The sequence below is a fragment of the Coturnix japonica genome, chromosome 4 (assembly GCF_054131305.1).
Source record: "Coturnix japonica strain WE chromosome 4, WE-NBRP24, whole genome shotgun sequence".
In the NCBI taxonomy this organism is placed as follows: domain Eukaryota; kingdom Metazoa; phylum Chordata; class Aves; order Galliformes; family Phasianidae; genus Coturnix; species Coturnix japonica.
The window spans coordinates 50,880,902-50,897,626 of record NC_140666.1 but is presented as its reverse complement, the minus strand read 5'-3'; the positions used below and the strand labels follow the sequence as shown (position 1 = coordinate 50,897,626).

General features: G+C 38.4%; 1 long non-coding RNA gene across 1 annotated transcript in view; it reads left to right on the top strand.

Moving 5' to 3' along the window:
• The first annotated feature begins 5,965 nt into the window (after positions 1-5,965).
• The window catches only part of LOC107313497 (uncharacterized), a 133,044-nt gene continuing 122,284 nt past the window's right edge, over positions 5,966-16,725 (top strand). Inside the window, exon 1 of the long non-coding RNA XR_001555014.3 lies at positions 5,966-6,055. This is a non-coding gene — a long non-coding RNA (uncharacterized LOC107313497). The remainder of the gene's footprint in view (positions 6,056-16,725) is intronic.

The following is a 16,725-nucleotide window of genomic DNA, read 5'->3' as shown; positions in this document are numbered from 1 at the left end:
TAGTGTGATGAAGTGCAATATAACCTCAGCTTTAAGATATGTACATAGGTATCACACCTAAACTTAGAAAGAATGGAGGAGAAATACTTCAACTAGACAGCAGCAAGACTCCTGTAGCTTCTCTCATTCCTTTCTTATTCCAAGAAAAGATCATGATGTATAAATGCTAGATATGCTACGTCCATTTTTTGGTTCATTTGCCTACCAACTCATGTTTACACGAAGTGCACATTCAATGCCCAGGGGAATTTTCTGACCTACTTACTGAAAGCAGCACTAAATGTCTGATATACTTAAATGAAACTAGACAACTTCTCAGGTTAAATGCTCCTTGTTTAGTCCTACAGATAAAAAGATGAGGCAGAAAGAAGACCCTGACAACATTTATTTTTTTTTTCTTTTAAGGCATGACTGTTAAGAAATGGTCAGCAATGCTTCCACAGATATGCAAGCAGCACATCTCCCTTGGGCAACCATATTTGTACAAGGCGATTGCATTCTTCTCCCTCATCATGATCTTTGTGTCCAAATACATTCATGAAGTGCTAACAGCACCATGACAGGAGTAGCCAATCAACACTGCCCAAATAGCTTAGATGCCATCATAAAGCTGACTTGTCAAGGAGCAGGAGCCACTTCCTTTGCTTCCTTCACAAGAGCTATCTGTTTTTTTCTGTTAAATAATTTAAGTCGCACCATGTTTTTTATTCGTACTAGCACTAAGACAGAGGACAGGGCAGAAAGGTGTTGCACCCTACTCTTACAATATCTAAGTACTCCAGCTTCATTATACTTTTCTAAGTGAGAACTTGATTCATGCCTTACTCCAATTTGCTTGTTGTAAGTAACCGTATATTCAAAAAGCTCCATACTGCAACTCCATGACAAAATAAGTAGTAGTTAGCCAAGTCGTATATTCATATCCAAAGTTACTGAGTCATCTGTTATTTAAGCACAAATAATTTAAAAATTAATAAAAAGGTTTGTAAAGGATTTTTAAATGCCTTTGAAAATACAGTATAAGTTAGCGTCAGTTCAAAAAGTGGCATGTATTTTTGTCCAGTTTCCTTCAGATGGGGAAGGAGAAACACCATGTCCATAAGTCATTTCCCACTAGGCATTATTCCACCAGCATTTGTGCTGCAACAGCATTTCCTAACCACAAAATTACTCAATCCATTTGATTATCATAACATTTTACACAAATTATTTTAAGAGTAATCTTTGTTTCTTCTGGATATTAGCCCCTCTGAACTGTTCAGAAGCAGCTGGTTGGCTTCTTTCTCCCAAAGGTTTATTCACAACACTGAACACTAGAATGTTGCTTTGATGGTCTGAATTAAACTGAAACTACCACAAAATACAGGAGTCCAAAAGCAGGTCTTGGCAAGAGACAAGCACTCAAAGTGGTGCAAGCACCACACGCTCTACATTAAGGAAACGGCCGATGAAACTGTGAAGAATTTACAAAAAAGCAAAGTCTGATGGAGACCATATTTACAATAAAATATACCCCTGTGGAATACTATTTTTAATAAGTGCTTGTAAAATATTGTTTTATGCCCATGCTCTGAACTGCCAGCTCAACAGTTTAATGAAAATTTGATAAAAAAAAGGTTTTATGCAGTTGACTATTACAGGGAATAGCAAGCAATATGATGTTCTGCCCATTTGCAAGCCCCTGCCTAAAAAGGATGCACTCATTTCTGAGATGTCAGTGAGTTCCCTTGTTCCCTTTAAGACCTAATGGAACTCAGGGATGCTCTACACATCACACAACTCCACAAGCAACTGAGCTTTAGAGGAGTGAAAGAAATTTTCTGCAGAACAAGAAAAATGTTTATTTTTTGTTTTGCTTGCTCAGAATTGCTGTAAGCAGGGCATCCATCAGAAAGTTCGCTATTATGGCAGGTAATTTAATTCTTAGCTGGTTCTGTCTATGTCAGCTCACCTCTACAAAGGTCATCATGACATTTCAGGAGATATTTGTATTTATGTTTCAAAAATCAAATAGTTCATTAGTAGTAGTGTCCTTTTCATGCATCTTTTAATTGTACAGCACAGCTTTTCCCTATCCACTTGGGAAAGACTTTCTGGAGGACAGTACAGGGAAGAGAAATAAATACACACAAGAATGGGGGAAAAAATAAGTAAATAAAAATCAGAAGTGAATTGTTATCTTCACACTTCTTTACAGTTCTGAAACAGCAATAGTTATGCTGGATTATTGTGGATTAAGAAGCACAGGACGTTTAAGCAAGATTTCTAAAGAATTTAACTGGACAATAACCATTAAGCTCTCTGTAATGATGAACCAGTACTCACAGTAAAGGACAAAGATTTCCCAGTACTAAGATTTTCTGAAATAGTGGATACATGTCGATTTAATATTTGAATAGATAAGTAGTGTATTATGAAATAGCCTCATGGACTTGCCCTCCCCAACATGGCATAAGCAAAACCACTTCTGACAGGTTTGTATTTGGCAATGCCATGCAAAGAATTTACACATAGGCCAGTAATCATACACATAAAGAAGAGCTGAACTCAGCCAACTGGCAAAGGGGAATCTCTGGCTACACAGCACTCCTCAGAAAGCATCCTAAGTCCAAAAGATGCTCTCTTGAGTGGGTGGCCCTTATACAAGCCCAGGATGGCTTTACTCTGTGTCCATCCTTCTAGATAATGGGGAGCACAGGTGCAAACAACTTTCATGTGTTTCACAGGCCAGCCACAGATTTTCACCAGGTACTCAATCACAAGTTCAAGCTGTGCAATACCAGTTCCCTTACACCAGTCCCCTAATCAGGCAGACATTGCTGCATTAGGAAAAAAATGCAAAGCTTTTCAAATCATTTTATATTTCAGATAGTATGTTCTGACATTTGCTGCTGAGCCCTGGAAAGAGAGAGCTTATTACTGATTGAGATCCTACACGTTTCAAAATTCCTGACCACTAGTGTATGGGAAACTGTTGATCACAGCCTGAATCTCTTATAGACCACCTGAGGCAAGCAATGAGTCAGCTGTAGGAGCACAGGTGAAGGTAATGGCTCCACCTATCCCAGATCTCATTTAAGGGCTGACTACCACTAAGGCAGGATCTTTTTCTTTAGAGATTGCTTTTGTGGGGAGCTTATGACAAGCCTTTAATATTGGTGAGCATTTTCCATTTATCGTAGATTATCTTTCTATTACAATAATCTTTTGTATGAAACATCTGTTTAACCTCTGTTTGCCTATTAACTGTATAATTGTATAACTGCACAACTAGGTGTTGTGGTGTGGGTACTTCAAAACTGCTTCCTCTTGTACCTTTCTCATGTAAAGTAGTATATTATTACTACTTTAGTACTACAGAGTAGGTAAATATCCCTACTCTGCCACAGGGCTGCTTGACCTTTAGGTAGCCACTAAGTTTGCCTGTACTACCAGCATCTTGTCAGCCTACTGGAGATTAGGTTTTTCTACTTCACAGGGCTGCACAGTGGTCTAAAGTATGAAAAATATACTGTCATATAAACAAATACATCTTCTTAGCCTACAAGAAAGCTGGGTGAGCACAGGAGCCACAGAACAGTAAGAATAGGGTGAAAGGACATATCCACGTGCTCCAAAAGCTTGTATCTAGGAATGAAAGGAAGGGGGAAAAAATGAAGGGGAATAAGGATGAGCTATAGACAAAAGCATTTACCAACAAGAGAACTGTACTTTCTGTCACTAATCTTTAGAAGAAAAAGATTGTGAAAAGCACAGAGGGAAGGTGAGAACTGCTAAGTAGAGAAGTTTAAACTGCGGTTTGAGGAATGGCAGAATGATAAAGGAAATGCATGAGAACAGGCTCAGCTGTTAGCGGTGAGAGGGGAAATACTGGTCTAAAAGATCATGGCCTCTAAACAGAGAACCTTCAATAGCTGAGACAGCTTTAAGGCGTGCAGATAATAAACCAGATTAAATGCTTCTGATAAAGACAGATATCTATTGCCCAGGATTCCTGACATAAGACTAAAGAGTGTATGCAGAAGCTGCAGCATCTGAGTGGCACTGCTCAACTCTCAGAATATGGTGGAGAAAAAAGAGGATTTTTGCTGTCCTGTAGCTAGAAACACTCTAAACTAAATAGCCCTTAGTAACAACTGAGCCTTTCAGCAGGTGCTTATGCCTCTTAATATGTTACATACCTGTATGAAGCACTTTTTGCATCAGTTCTTGTGTTTCAAACGTATAAGCAAAGCTTCAGAAAGCATGAAGCACAAGACTACTGATCCAAGTATTATTCCAGCAGTATGTCCACAGCATTGCCCACTCACCAAGACATTGTGTGTATTTATCATTCTACTCTCTGTAGTATCCAGTAGGCCGCTGATAGGTAGCGGCAAATCAGTAATGGAAAAGGACACATGCAGACTTAATACAGATGCCTGGAATAATATTAGAGGATTGCACTGATATATTTTTTTCCCCTCCCCTTTGTGTGTTTCAGTGCTTTGTATGCTATTGCAAAGAGATAATGGGTTTTCAGGAGTGGATGTCAGAATTGCATTCATATGCTTGGCCAAATGATAGCTGTGAGTCAATGAAGCAGAGAACCATTCTGACGCAGTCGCCTGGATGCTCAGAAATCCTGTAAACTCCAGTAATAACAGCTGCATTTCAGAGCGGCTATTATCAACAGAACTATATCCATTTATACCAAATACCGGGCAAACTATTACACATTCTGAGTACATCTGAGAATTGGACCTTTCTCCCCTTAGCCTAGGATCTGAGGCTCAGAGCTTATGTGTTTTGTGCTTACTGAACTGCTGACATTCTCCGAGGCTTAGATTAAGAAGGCTTTACAGAATCACAGAACTGTAGGGGTTGGAAGGGACCTCTAGAGATCATCAAGTCTCCCCTGCCAAAGCAGGCTCCCTACACCATGTTGCACAGTTAGGCGTCCAGGCAGGTCTTGAATATCTCCAGAGAAGGAGATTTTTTACAGCAAAGAAAGTGTTAATGAGCAAGAAAAGACTCGAAACATTTGCTAATTTGCTAAGCAATTCATCTAATACCAGAATGCAATATTAGCGTAGTACTTAGATCTCACACAAAGCTTAAAACTTAGCTAAATTCCTTATATGTTTCAGACAATCATTAAGAGAATCGAGTTTTAGCTGATCTTCAGGACTTTTGTTAACTAAGAGTCAATTCCATTTTCTCTAGGACTGAACTTCTTCAGCTCTGTGTAACGGAAGAATTCCACCTGTTTTAGCATTGCAGGTCTGTTAGAAACCAGCCACAGTACTGTACCAAAAAGATACTTTTTGGGGGCTATTCTTTGCTGTTGAAAAACAATCCTAGCAATTCTTCCTGCCTGACCACAACTCAGCATACATGCATTCACGTACCAGATTTTTGTTTTATGACCCTTTTTGTAACCTTGGGTAGTATGATATGCTTTAAGAAGAATCTGTGGTAAAACATTGGTTTCATACTTCCTTTGTAGGAAAAAAAAATGGGTTTGCATATGCAGGTACACACACACACCTTGTTGAAAATAGCAACTTGAGCTTAGCAACTTGAGCTTTCAGGTGAAATTTAGTGGAGTGAAAGCTTTGTCTGCTGTGCAACTGTCTCATGTATTTGATACTTTTCCAAAGGGCTCCCCGTGGAACAACCACAAGAAGCTCCGCAGGCTAAAAAGCTAATACTAGTTACGATTTGTAGCAGGCCCAAAACTTTTTTTCCTCCTATTTGTTCTTCCACAGAAGTTCAATAAAGCGGCAGACATTTCAAAAACAAGAGCAACGGTCCTACCTTAAACGAAGGTCTCGCCCACGGGCCTCCTCGTGGTGCTTCTGCAAGTAAACGCCTCGTGCTGCCGGCCTGCTACACCTGCCGGGGAGGAGCCACCTCCCCACCCCCCATGGAGCTTCCACAGAACGCAGCTGTTAACACCTAATAATTACCGTTTTGTGACTCCGGTACTGGGAGCGGCAGTGGCTGATGCTGCTTTTGAGACCGCTCGTCAGTTAGGAATCGCTGACCCCCCGCAGACAACGCATTTATTTAGGTGGGTACACAGTCAGAGCCCTTGAAAACTAGGCTCTAGAGCTTAGTTAGCAGCACGTGGATCTCATGAGGTGGAGAGGAGCTGCGGAGAAACTAGTACGGAAGCCTCTCAGAAAGCGTGGAGCAAAGTATCAGGGAAGTTTTGCATGTGCCCTTAGTGCAGTGCAAGGGTTTAGGCCCCCAGCAAGGTCTACTGTCTGGGCTGCGTCTGACCTAAGGTCTGTCAGGTATGTGATCAGCTTCTGAAAGGATAACTACCTCCCCCAAGCACCTACAGCAGACGATACTGAAGTGAGTTAATTTTGCGGTGGTAGTACTTAATTTCCACTGAGAGGTAAATTGACTTAGAAGCCTCAAAGCACTCTTGTAGTGCAGGCTGGTGCCGTGTTACTCAGCTTTGCAATGGCTCCCAGGTATCTGAGCGTTCCTCATCGTTTTTGCCTGTGCCATTCTGTGAAACAATTCTCTCATCTTGGATTCAAAAGGAAATGTGGCATACTCAGTCTAAACTGAGATGGACTTGGGCAAACAGAAATTAACAGTGGATAAGGTATCCCGTTTTCTTATATCTGTAGGTGAAGTGTACTGAGTGAGAGAAATTTGGAAATAAAAACACCTAGGTTTTCCTTAATGCTTATATTGTTACGCTTTAATAAGCAAAGAAGATACTATTTTGCCTAGCTGTGAGCATACGAAGTTCAAATTTAGGACTGGTTAAGGATGAGTACACAGCAAGCTTGCCAGCAAACTTGAAGTGTAACTTGAGTGTTCTTAGTCAAGGTATTTAGGTTGAATGAGAGACCTTCTGGAGATCAATCAGACCTATCTGTTCAAAGCAGGGCTTTAATCAAATGACATTCAAATATTGAAGTTGTAGCGACAAACTGTGGTATCTCTCTGACTACAGTTCTACCGGTTTTGATAACTTAATGCTTTTGCTCTTCAGAACATTTTATTTGGAGTTTTGACCAGAGACAACTGTAACATGAGCATTGAGGAAGTCAATATTTTAACTTTTATTATTATTATTATTATTATTATTATTATGATATATGATATATTATATATATGATAGTTGAGAACCTGTTATAGAATCAGAATTATACCGAATGTTCCTTACATTTTGCTATGCTTATATAACAGTTTATTTTAATAATTGTAAGATTTTATATGTATTTGAAGAAAATGTGCATACATTATTTATCTAGTTCTTTTGCTATATTCATATTGAAACCTGAAAGAAGCCTATTTCCCAGTAGGTTGAGATGCAGTCAAAATAGTAGAAAGCATTCAGTTTTGGTAGATAATTGGATCTTTTAAAAGAAACTTATGATCTTAAAATTGAGCTCAAATTTACACATAAATCTCAGATTTTGTCTTGATTTACCTATAAGTAGAAACATCAGAAAGATTAAAGAAAAGCTCTGGATAGCAGCATCTTTTCTGCCTGTCTTCAATTTGCAATGTTTTGGCAAAATACCTTCCTTCTTCTAAGAAAGAGGTTTTGGTTATTATACTGCTTCTTATTTTCTTGTTTGCAGTCAATGGAGCTGAAACATATAAAGTTACTGTGACAAAGTAAGTTAGATGGTTCAGAAAAGTTTGGTTTCTCCAGCTTTTTTAGACGTGGTAGCAATGTGTGGGGACTCTCACCGAGGTCTTGTTTGCCTTTAAAATGTCCATGAGGATATGTCACATGTTCTTGCAAAAGCTTTCTATTTCAAAATAGTTATTAACCAGAAAAGTCACTTACCTGCACAGCTTCTTCTTGAACAAGGAATATCATGACAGCTGAAGTTTGGTGTAGATGGCTTCTAATAATTGTGGTTTGAAAATGGATAGCTTTAGAGTAACCAGCTCTGGAGTAACTGTATGGTGACACTGTCATAATACTTCCTCTTTAATGTGCATTTCTTAATGAAGTTTTCTTGCAAGAATACTTCTGGGAGAGGAGTTGTCATGTTTCTGTCCAGCTGATGTCAGAAGACTTTGTGCTGATCTACATGGGTCCATTTCAAAAGAATGAGAGTAAAGTAGATGTGACAATGACTCACTGGATCTACTATCTGTACAAAATATTAGCTAAAAACAGTACAACAGTACGCAGAGATAGAGCTTATTTTCTGCATAGTAGCTTACTAATAGAAGTCTGATAGTTGCTCAGTACCCTGAGTAATTGCTAGGGCTACGGAGTGTTCTGTGTTGGGGATCACACAAGTATTACACAATTATTTTGCTATGACCCTGAGTTGGAAATGAATAGTGCAGTGTTTTTAAAACATGTAATAAAATCCTGATGGTGTAGAAGATGTGAAGACTACTGTTATTTGCCCAGAATCAGGTGTTAGCCTAGAAACTGCATGACTGGCTCACAGCAAGGGCAAAAGATGCATAGTCTGAGGACTGAGCTGTATTTAAGTACCTGTAGAATACCTAAATGAGGAAAAAAAATGGCTGACTATGAAAGCGCTAGTTAAATATACTCTCTGCACTGATGTGTAAGACAGTATGGAAATCCTTTTTGTGTCATGGGACTGATTCATTCTACTGTGTGGAAGAGGGATGTGGGGTGAGGTAGTGAAGCCAACACCTCGTAACTGCTATCATTTGCAGCCTGACTTCTCCACCATATTAAGGCTTTAAAAAGATCTTTCTGCTGGATTCTTGTGAAAGTGAGACAGTGATTTATTTGATCTTCCTGCATAGTCACTAAACCTTGAAGGTGAGCAGAAGTAGGAAAGTTGTATCAATTGCAGCAGCAGGTGCTAAACCTTGCTTAGAGGGCTATTTTGCACATAAACCACTTATTTATAGCTTTTGATTTATTCATCTGTGGTCCTCTCATAACATACCAGCAACAGCCAGAATCTGTCAGGTTGCTTTGCTTTGTTATGCCTCAGATCTTACAGAGCGTAATGGTAGCCTGCATAGAAGTCTGCAATTAAGCATGACCCATGACTGGTTGTTTGTTTGCAATATATTTTTATTCATATTAATATTAGTTATATTAGTAGATAAACAAAGGGTAAAAACAGGCAGAGAACAAACTTCTCTTCCTCTGCCTTATGTGTAATTGCAGGGACATGGAAAGACTTCAAATGAAATTTCCCTTTTTGACTGGCACTGCAATTCTCTGGATTTAGGATACCTCTGAAGGAATGACGAAGTCTCTGTGTCTGAAAAACATAAATGGTGAACCTCCAGTGCACCCTATTTCTTACTGTAGTGTTCATGTGTTCCAGAATTTTTCCTCTATTGTCTTAAAACATGATGGCTTTTTTATATAATTAGCCCAAGTTTCCAGAACTCTCACTTTTATGGCTGAAATACATACCATTCAGCTATCTACCTGGACAAGAAAGTAGAGCTGTGCTTTTTTGGAATGTCACTAAATGTCCAAACAACAGAATTATTTGTTTGCAGTGATCAGATTAGAGCCTAACATGCATTTAGGTGTAACAGATCTTTGGGGCCAGCTGTATGTTTAGATTTGTTTTTGTACAGTAGATACTAAACACAGCTGGTAAAAGTATTAATCTTCTTTAACCTCTAGTTTTGTTGTGTAAAACTTCCTGAAAAAGAGAATACCATAGTGAAAGTAGAATCCTGGAACCATCTCCAAGTTAATTTGGAAGATAAAAAGACATGTAAATCATAACCAGGGTGCAAAAGTGTATGTTACTAGCACTGGATTTATTATGCGAATAACTGGTGAGGAGGAAAAAAAAAAACAAAAAAAACCCAAAAAACATTGGTGCATGTTTATTTAGTGATTGGATTTAGACTAATGATATTGGATATCTAGGGATATTGGAAGTGGAACAGTCTTTTGTTATTTTTCCAGAGCCAGACGAAGACATAAGTATCCCACTTAAGAAAATATCATGCCTTTAATCCCAGTCTCTCCCAGATGTTCACTCAGATCATTCCTGATGAGTTTCTCTTTAGACTTGCTGTAAGGATGGTCTCTACCTTAAGGTACAGTGACTTTTTGCGTGCAGTCTTTTGATTCTTTCAGTAGTAGGGCTTGTAAGTGAGAGCAATCCAGAGGTTTCTAAACTAATTTCTGAGTTAGTTTCTTGTGATATACTCTAGAAAGAAATCCAGGTTAATCATCCAGGGGTGCATTTAATTTTGATGTTGTCTTTCACAAGATCTGTTCTTAAGTAGTATCTTTTCTCCCAACAGGAGTAGGTTTACAGGGTTGTGGAATATTTCAATAAGAAAACCACGTATGTCTTTTGGCTTGCTTTCTATTTTGGTATAGTGCTCAGTTTGTTTTATTAGCCTTATAGAAAGGGTCAGTAGGAAAAAAAAAGGAATGAAAATGTGCATGAGTGTAGCTGAAACTGTTGAAAAATTCTTCCTAGGTGCCATAGTGCTGCTTTTCTGAACCAAATTCAATCAGAGAGGAATGAGTGAAAGAACTGCTTAGGTAATCATAAGCATTCTTTATGTTGCCTCTATGCTACTGAATAGCTATGCGTAAGCCTGCTTTACTTCTGGTGTATGGAAATAATAGTGTTGCTGCAAAAAGTAAAAACAGACTGAGTGTTGTGCTTATTCATAGTATCTCTTGAGAAGGACTACGTGCCTGCATGATGCTGTCAACCGAGTCCTTGCTTCCCCTTTCATTTCCAAACAGAATTCAAGTACTGCAGGAGAGAGGGATTTGTTTTACCTCAGAGGCACCTCTATTGAATGCTAGTTGGGAGTTTTTGGGAAAACAACTTAATTATCTACCTGCTGGAAGTGTGATAGTTTCCTGAAGAACCTGAATAAGCATTGTGTCAGTGCCTATGCTTTTGGTGCAGAACTGAAAACCTTTTTTTCTGCTATCTTTTTCTTAAGACAAATTCCAGCAGATGTCTGATTTTCAGTTCCTTTTATCAAAATTGCTTTGATCAAATGCAACCTTAGCTTTAAATCTGCTGCTCCCCTTCTGTGTTCAGATTATCCTGCCTCCCTGTTCAGTAGTCCCTCCCCGAATAAGATGCCATTTTGGAGGTCAGTGGGCTAGAAGCTTTTTTTTTTTTCTCCCCATTGGTTTATTGGGATTACAAATAAAGGCAGACCTTCTGAAAGTGGGAGTTAGCATTTTTCTGAAGAGGTACTTGTATAGAAATGTTACCATGTATGTGAAGGCTTTTAATCTTGCAGAATACAAAGCACTTCATCCTCTCTTAAAATGGTATGTCTTGTGAGCTCTTCAGTTTAAAGTAGCAGTCCTGAAGAATTCACCATTGCCCAACCGAAAAGTTCAGTATCCAAACTTGGCACAGCTATCCTGCTGCATCAAGCAATGAGTTGGCCCACCTAAACTGTAATCCACAGAGATTTAGGGAAGAGCTAAGCCAATACTATGATGATAATGTGCATCTTACCTTGCTGGTATCTTCAGGACAGGGTAAATATTAAATAGGCTCAGTACCATCTTGTGTTACAGATTTTGAGGCTTACTGCTGGGGTGTCAAATTGTTTATTCTTCTTTGGATTTGTGTTAGAAAAATAAGAGAGAATCCTCATTGGTTGAGAGTTGTAAGAATTTACACAACAGTAGGAACTCAAGGCTTATGAAGATGTCTGCTTTTCATTTCTTTGCCCTGAATCCATTTTTAAACAAATGGGGATGCATACATCTAAATTTCTGGAAGCACCACTGCATTAATGACTAGGATGAATAATATACTTAAGTTTACTCTGGACTTTCCTTAAGAGATCTCTGATCTCCTTGTAAGAAACATCTCCTAAACTTTTTGTGCTGCCTAATATCAGAAAGTGGTATCTGGAAGTGTTAAATAAAATTTTGGCAAACATAGCATAAGGATTTAAAAGCAGTTTAAGTAAGGTGCTACGTAAGAGTTAACAGCATGAGTAATGTTGTATAATGACACCAGAGTGCTTGCTGCTTGCTATGGAAAATATATAGAACTACATATAATTGTGCCCCAGATGTGGATGGGTGAAGGCAGGGTGGCTAATCAGAGGTAAATGTTTTCTAAAGTCAGCACTTCATGCAGTGATACATCATTTATTTTTTTTTTTCTTCTGACATTTGCCTAATTGGTTTTTAAGTCATTAGTTCCAGTGTGCACTTCATACAGTTTTCAGCAGTGGTGCTTTACCTTGTTGTGGATGAAATCTTCTCCAGCAGAAAACTGCATCAGAAATAGAAAAGTGTAGTAAAAAGAAGTTTACGTAATTTTGTTTAAGAAAACATGACAGTAAGAGGATCTTAGCTGTTTCTTTAGAAAAATATATTTTTGTAGAAGAATATATGCATATATATTGTAACAATATAATATATGTATGTGTGTGGGATGCCAAGTACTGTTGAATATTAACTCTGCAACTCTCTGTAGCTGCTTCACGTTTGTTTTAGTTCCCTGTTGTTCACATGTACATAACCCGGTGTTACTGTTTGCCTGTTCTTGTGCAACAGCACTGGTGATAAATTGACATAAAAATTCTTGTTTTGTAAGCTTGCAAAATGCCAGTCTACATTCAGTGACAAGCAGGAAACATCTACCAGCTCTGCAAGGATAATGATTTACTGTGTTTTCATCCTATTTATGTAAATTGACAGATGTGCAGTGTTTTTGTTACGGTGGTTTTTCTTGTAAATAAAACAAATGGCTTATATAGAGAGCACTAGACATTAGAAACATGCATGTTAAATGACCTTTTATTGTGTGACTAGCTCATATCAGTAAAATGATGCCTCTGACAGAATTCTGGGCAACTATGTAGTTCTTTGATTGTGAGGATTAGTAATATTCTCCCAGATATCTTTTTACTGCAGCACTTCTGTAATAATGTTTCTTTTTAGGACTCCTTTTGAACTGATCATATAAATCATCTTAGTTTTGCTTTTTTGTTGTTGTTGTACTCCGTTTACAGCCTTCCCTTCCTCCTCCTCAAAATACAAAAGTTTAAACTTTTTTTTTTTTTCATTGGTCCCCACCGAGCGACTTATAAAGTTGTTAACCAAGTCTCATGAGTTAATATCAGAACTCATCTTTTACCAGGATTGGAGGGGGATAAAAATGGTCCATCTGGCTGCAATCTGGTGTCTCTGCTTACAGAATGATTTTGTCATGTGAAGTTCTATGTTAGAGCTATTTACTGACTGAGGAAGACAAGCGCAGGATTTACGTACTCACCAGTTCAGGATGTTGTTGTGCTTATGTTTGAGCCTTGTAGAGGCAGATCATAGATCTACATTTCAGCCTGTGCCAATTCCTTTGCTGTTCTAATTTTCCCCTCATATAGCAAATGCCTTTAAAGGTACTACTGATATGTATGTATACAGCAGATATATAGTGTGCATGTATAGCCAGGAAGGCTAAGGCACGGCCTACTTGAAACAGCCAGAAAGAAGCAGATCCTAGAAGCAGGTTTGCATCTGTTTGGAAATCACTGGATATGTAAGTGACGTTTCAGAATTCACATTTCCCTCCTTATCCTTTTTTCAACCTCTCATTCTATCTCCTAGTTTTCCAATAAGTCGGTAATCAGAGGTTCCCTTGCGAGTTTTCAGCTTGTGCTCATTCTCTGACAGGTTCAATCTTTTAATGCTGTGGAGCATTGTGAGATGGGCTTTTCTCAGTCACTCTAATTTGAATTCTCTTTCAAATATTAATTAGTGATTTCAGTAGGGATTGGGATGTAGATCTCCCTGGTGAGTGCTTTGTGCCCTAGACTCTGGGAGTTGATGACTGATTAAACATGCTGTACAGTACAGTAAGTTCCTTAGAGACCTCATCAACAATTTTGAAAGTGATAGCAGCCACGTCATTCACTTGGAAATTAAGAACTTCACATTCAAATCCCAGCAGGTTGAGAAAGGATCTGTAATATGGACTGCCAGCTTTCTGTCTCCTGGGAAATGGGTAGCAAGGTAGAAGTTGCCTTTAGTTTGCTATGTTTTGTGTGTCCCACATATTAGGAGATGTTTAAAACTACAGATCAGATGGGATTTGGTTCTCTGTTTGGGAGAAATCCTGGCCTATGTGTTGCAGTTACAGTGTTGTTTGGAAGTTTAAGAGCAGTCATAGTTTAAACACTTTCAGTCTTGCTTGGTAGGAGACACTAGTAATGCCTCAGGAGTACCACTGGTATAAATAGAGCTGTTGCTTCTGAATCTGAGCTTAACTGATTTCCTCCTGGTCATAAGAAGAGACTTTGTGGCAAAGGTAGGAAATTACCTGAATAGTCTTTTGTACTCTTAAGATACCTGTCTCTCTTGTTTATTGTAAGAGTTTTCTTTCTACCATCTTCTTTCTTTTTTCCTCTTATACAAATTTTAGTTGGAAAGAAGAAGTTTCTCTGCCACCTGAATGCATTTTTGCTTCTGCCCCAATAAATTGTGGCAAGTTAGGATGACGTGTTGCAGGGGAACAATTAGGGCTTGAACCAGTGATGGAGCACCTGGTGAAAGGGTGTGGATGGCATAGGGAGCAAGGCAAATTGCACCTGTGTTCCTTCATGTGACCAGAAGGAGAGGACTCAGGCTAGGGCCACTCTGGGCTCATTTAAGGGCCAGCAATCAAAGGGAGGACAAATGTTGGACCTGGATTTCTTTCTGTGAAGGTGTGCTGTATGGTCAGAGATTTCCCTTCAACAGTAGGGTGAGTTCCTTTTTACTTTTTGTACATGGCTGTTGGTCTACCTGTGAATAATTTGTGTGGTAACACCAAGAACTTGAAGTGATTTTGCTTCTTTCTGAGCAGAATAGATAACAAAGGATATCATCTCAATATATATGCAAATGATTGATTTTAATGCTTGCTTAAATCTGTACTAATTTGTAAAACCAAACCCAAAAATTCATTTATCAGCAGGAGTCCTAGGGTGTGGGCCCTGACCTCAGTGGCTGGAGGGTCTTCTCTAGACCCAGGGCCTTTTGGGGGGAGGAATTACCTGTGCAGTTTTATTTGGTGTGCTGCTACTCCAGTTTGAACTGACTCAGCAAGGAAATATCAAGTAAGAATATGGATAGCAAAGCTACTGATACTTGTCCCAATCTAATTGTCACCTTTCAAAAAGATGTATTGCTTTTCTCTGAAGAACTGTAAAACCAAGTTGTTGTTTGGAGAACATGCCTAGTATAAAAACTAAATAAATTGAGTTGCTTGCCTGTCCAGGAGAAAGATAAGAGGTAACTCGTTTATTGGCCTAAACGAGGCAATATGATGGAGATTTCTGATAATAGAAAGCTCTGTAATCTGAAAGAAAAAGCATAATGTGATTGTAGTCTGCTTTTGATGTCCTGGTGTTTACTTTTCAAGGTCATCACTACTGCCATGATGGCAGCTGACATCTCATTATAATAGCCTGTGCTGCCCTTTCTAGCTACTCTTCTTGAGAAACTGTCCTTGGTGGAGTCTATTGTAGTGCTTGGATGTCAAAATAACTTCAACCTAGGTCATCTAGCTCTTTCTGTTATTGTTTCTGAAAACATTTCACCCTTATGTATAAGGTAGCATACTGTCTTTTTTAATTGGTATGGATTAAGGGCATGATCTTGAACTGCCTCTGTCTTTATAAATGATATATAATGCTTTCTTTGGAAAGATGAGGGAGTGAGACCCAGTGGTTTTGTGTTGATCTGAAAATAGTCCCTCAGGTTGTTCCCATACAGCTGGAACAAAAGCACTTATTGGAGAGATTTCACTGTAGAAGTACTGCCTTTACTTCTTCTCCCTGAAGGCACTTACTGGTCACTTCTTAGATAGGCTATAGAGGTATACCTACCAAAGTGTACTTTGCTTTCAATTAGGCTGACCAGAGGCTTGGCAATACTGTGTAGAGAATGTGTGAAGACCAGGGTGGAGTAATTTCTGTTATTTGTGCTGCTTTGATTGAAAAGTGTCCCCCAACTAGGCAAAGCAAACATACTTTGCCTTGAACTTGCATTCAAAGTTAGTTTCAAACACAGATGTTTCTAGAAGCAAGAAACAATTACTTATTGAATTCACTGTGATTTATGATTAACCTCTGGTACCCTTGTGACATTATTCTGCTTAGTCATGTGTGCAACCCAAATTTTAATTTCATTTGTTTAATTTTGCTCTGTACACAGACAGTATTTAGTAAATTCATTAGGATTCTTTTACACTTTACCCTCTTTATGCTTAAAAAAGTGATAGATTAGTTAGTCTTTTTGAAGGAGCAATTTGTCAAGCCTCTAAGCCATTAAAAACTAGGTGCATAAATAATTCATCTACTGTAGTAGTAGGAATAATAGACATTTGTAATTAAGAAAAAAAAAACCAAGAGATGAATCATTTGATAAGGCTGTTTAATAAATTGAATTAGTTCTCTTTAAAGGTGTGTTTTAAACTTGGAGTACAAATGTATTCTTACACAGACTTGATGAATTAGAGCTTTTTTAATCAACAATTTCATATAAGATGTAGCAAATTGCTGGACATAAACATGTATTTTTTAATACTTCATGCTTCTTGGGAAAGATCATTTAAGAGAATGTTTTTCAAAGGAAATTACCAGCTCAATTTCTTGTACTGTGGGTAGGCTTCAAAGTAAGACACATTAAATGAAACTTTGTGTGTTTCTTAGTAAGTAACTTAATGCAAAAAAAAAAAAAAAAGTGCAGCATAACTGTTGAGCCAAGCTACTCATTATAAAATAGGATTATTCATTTGCCAT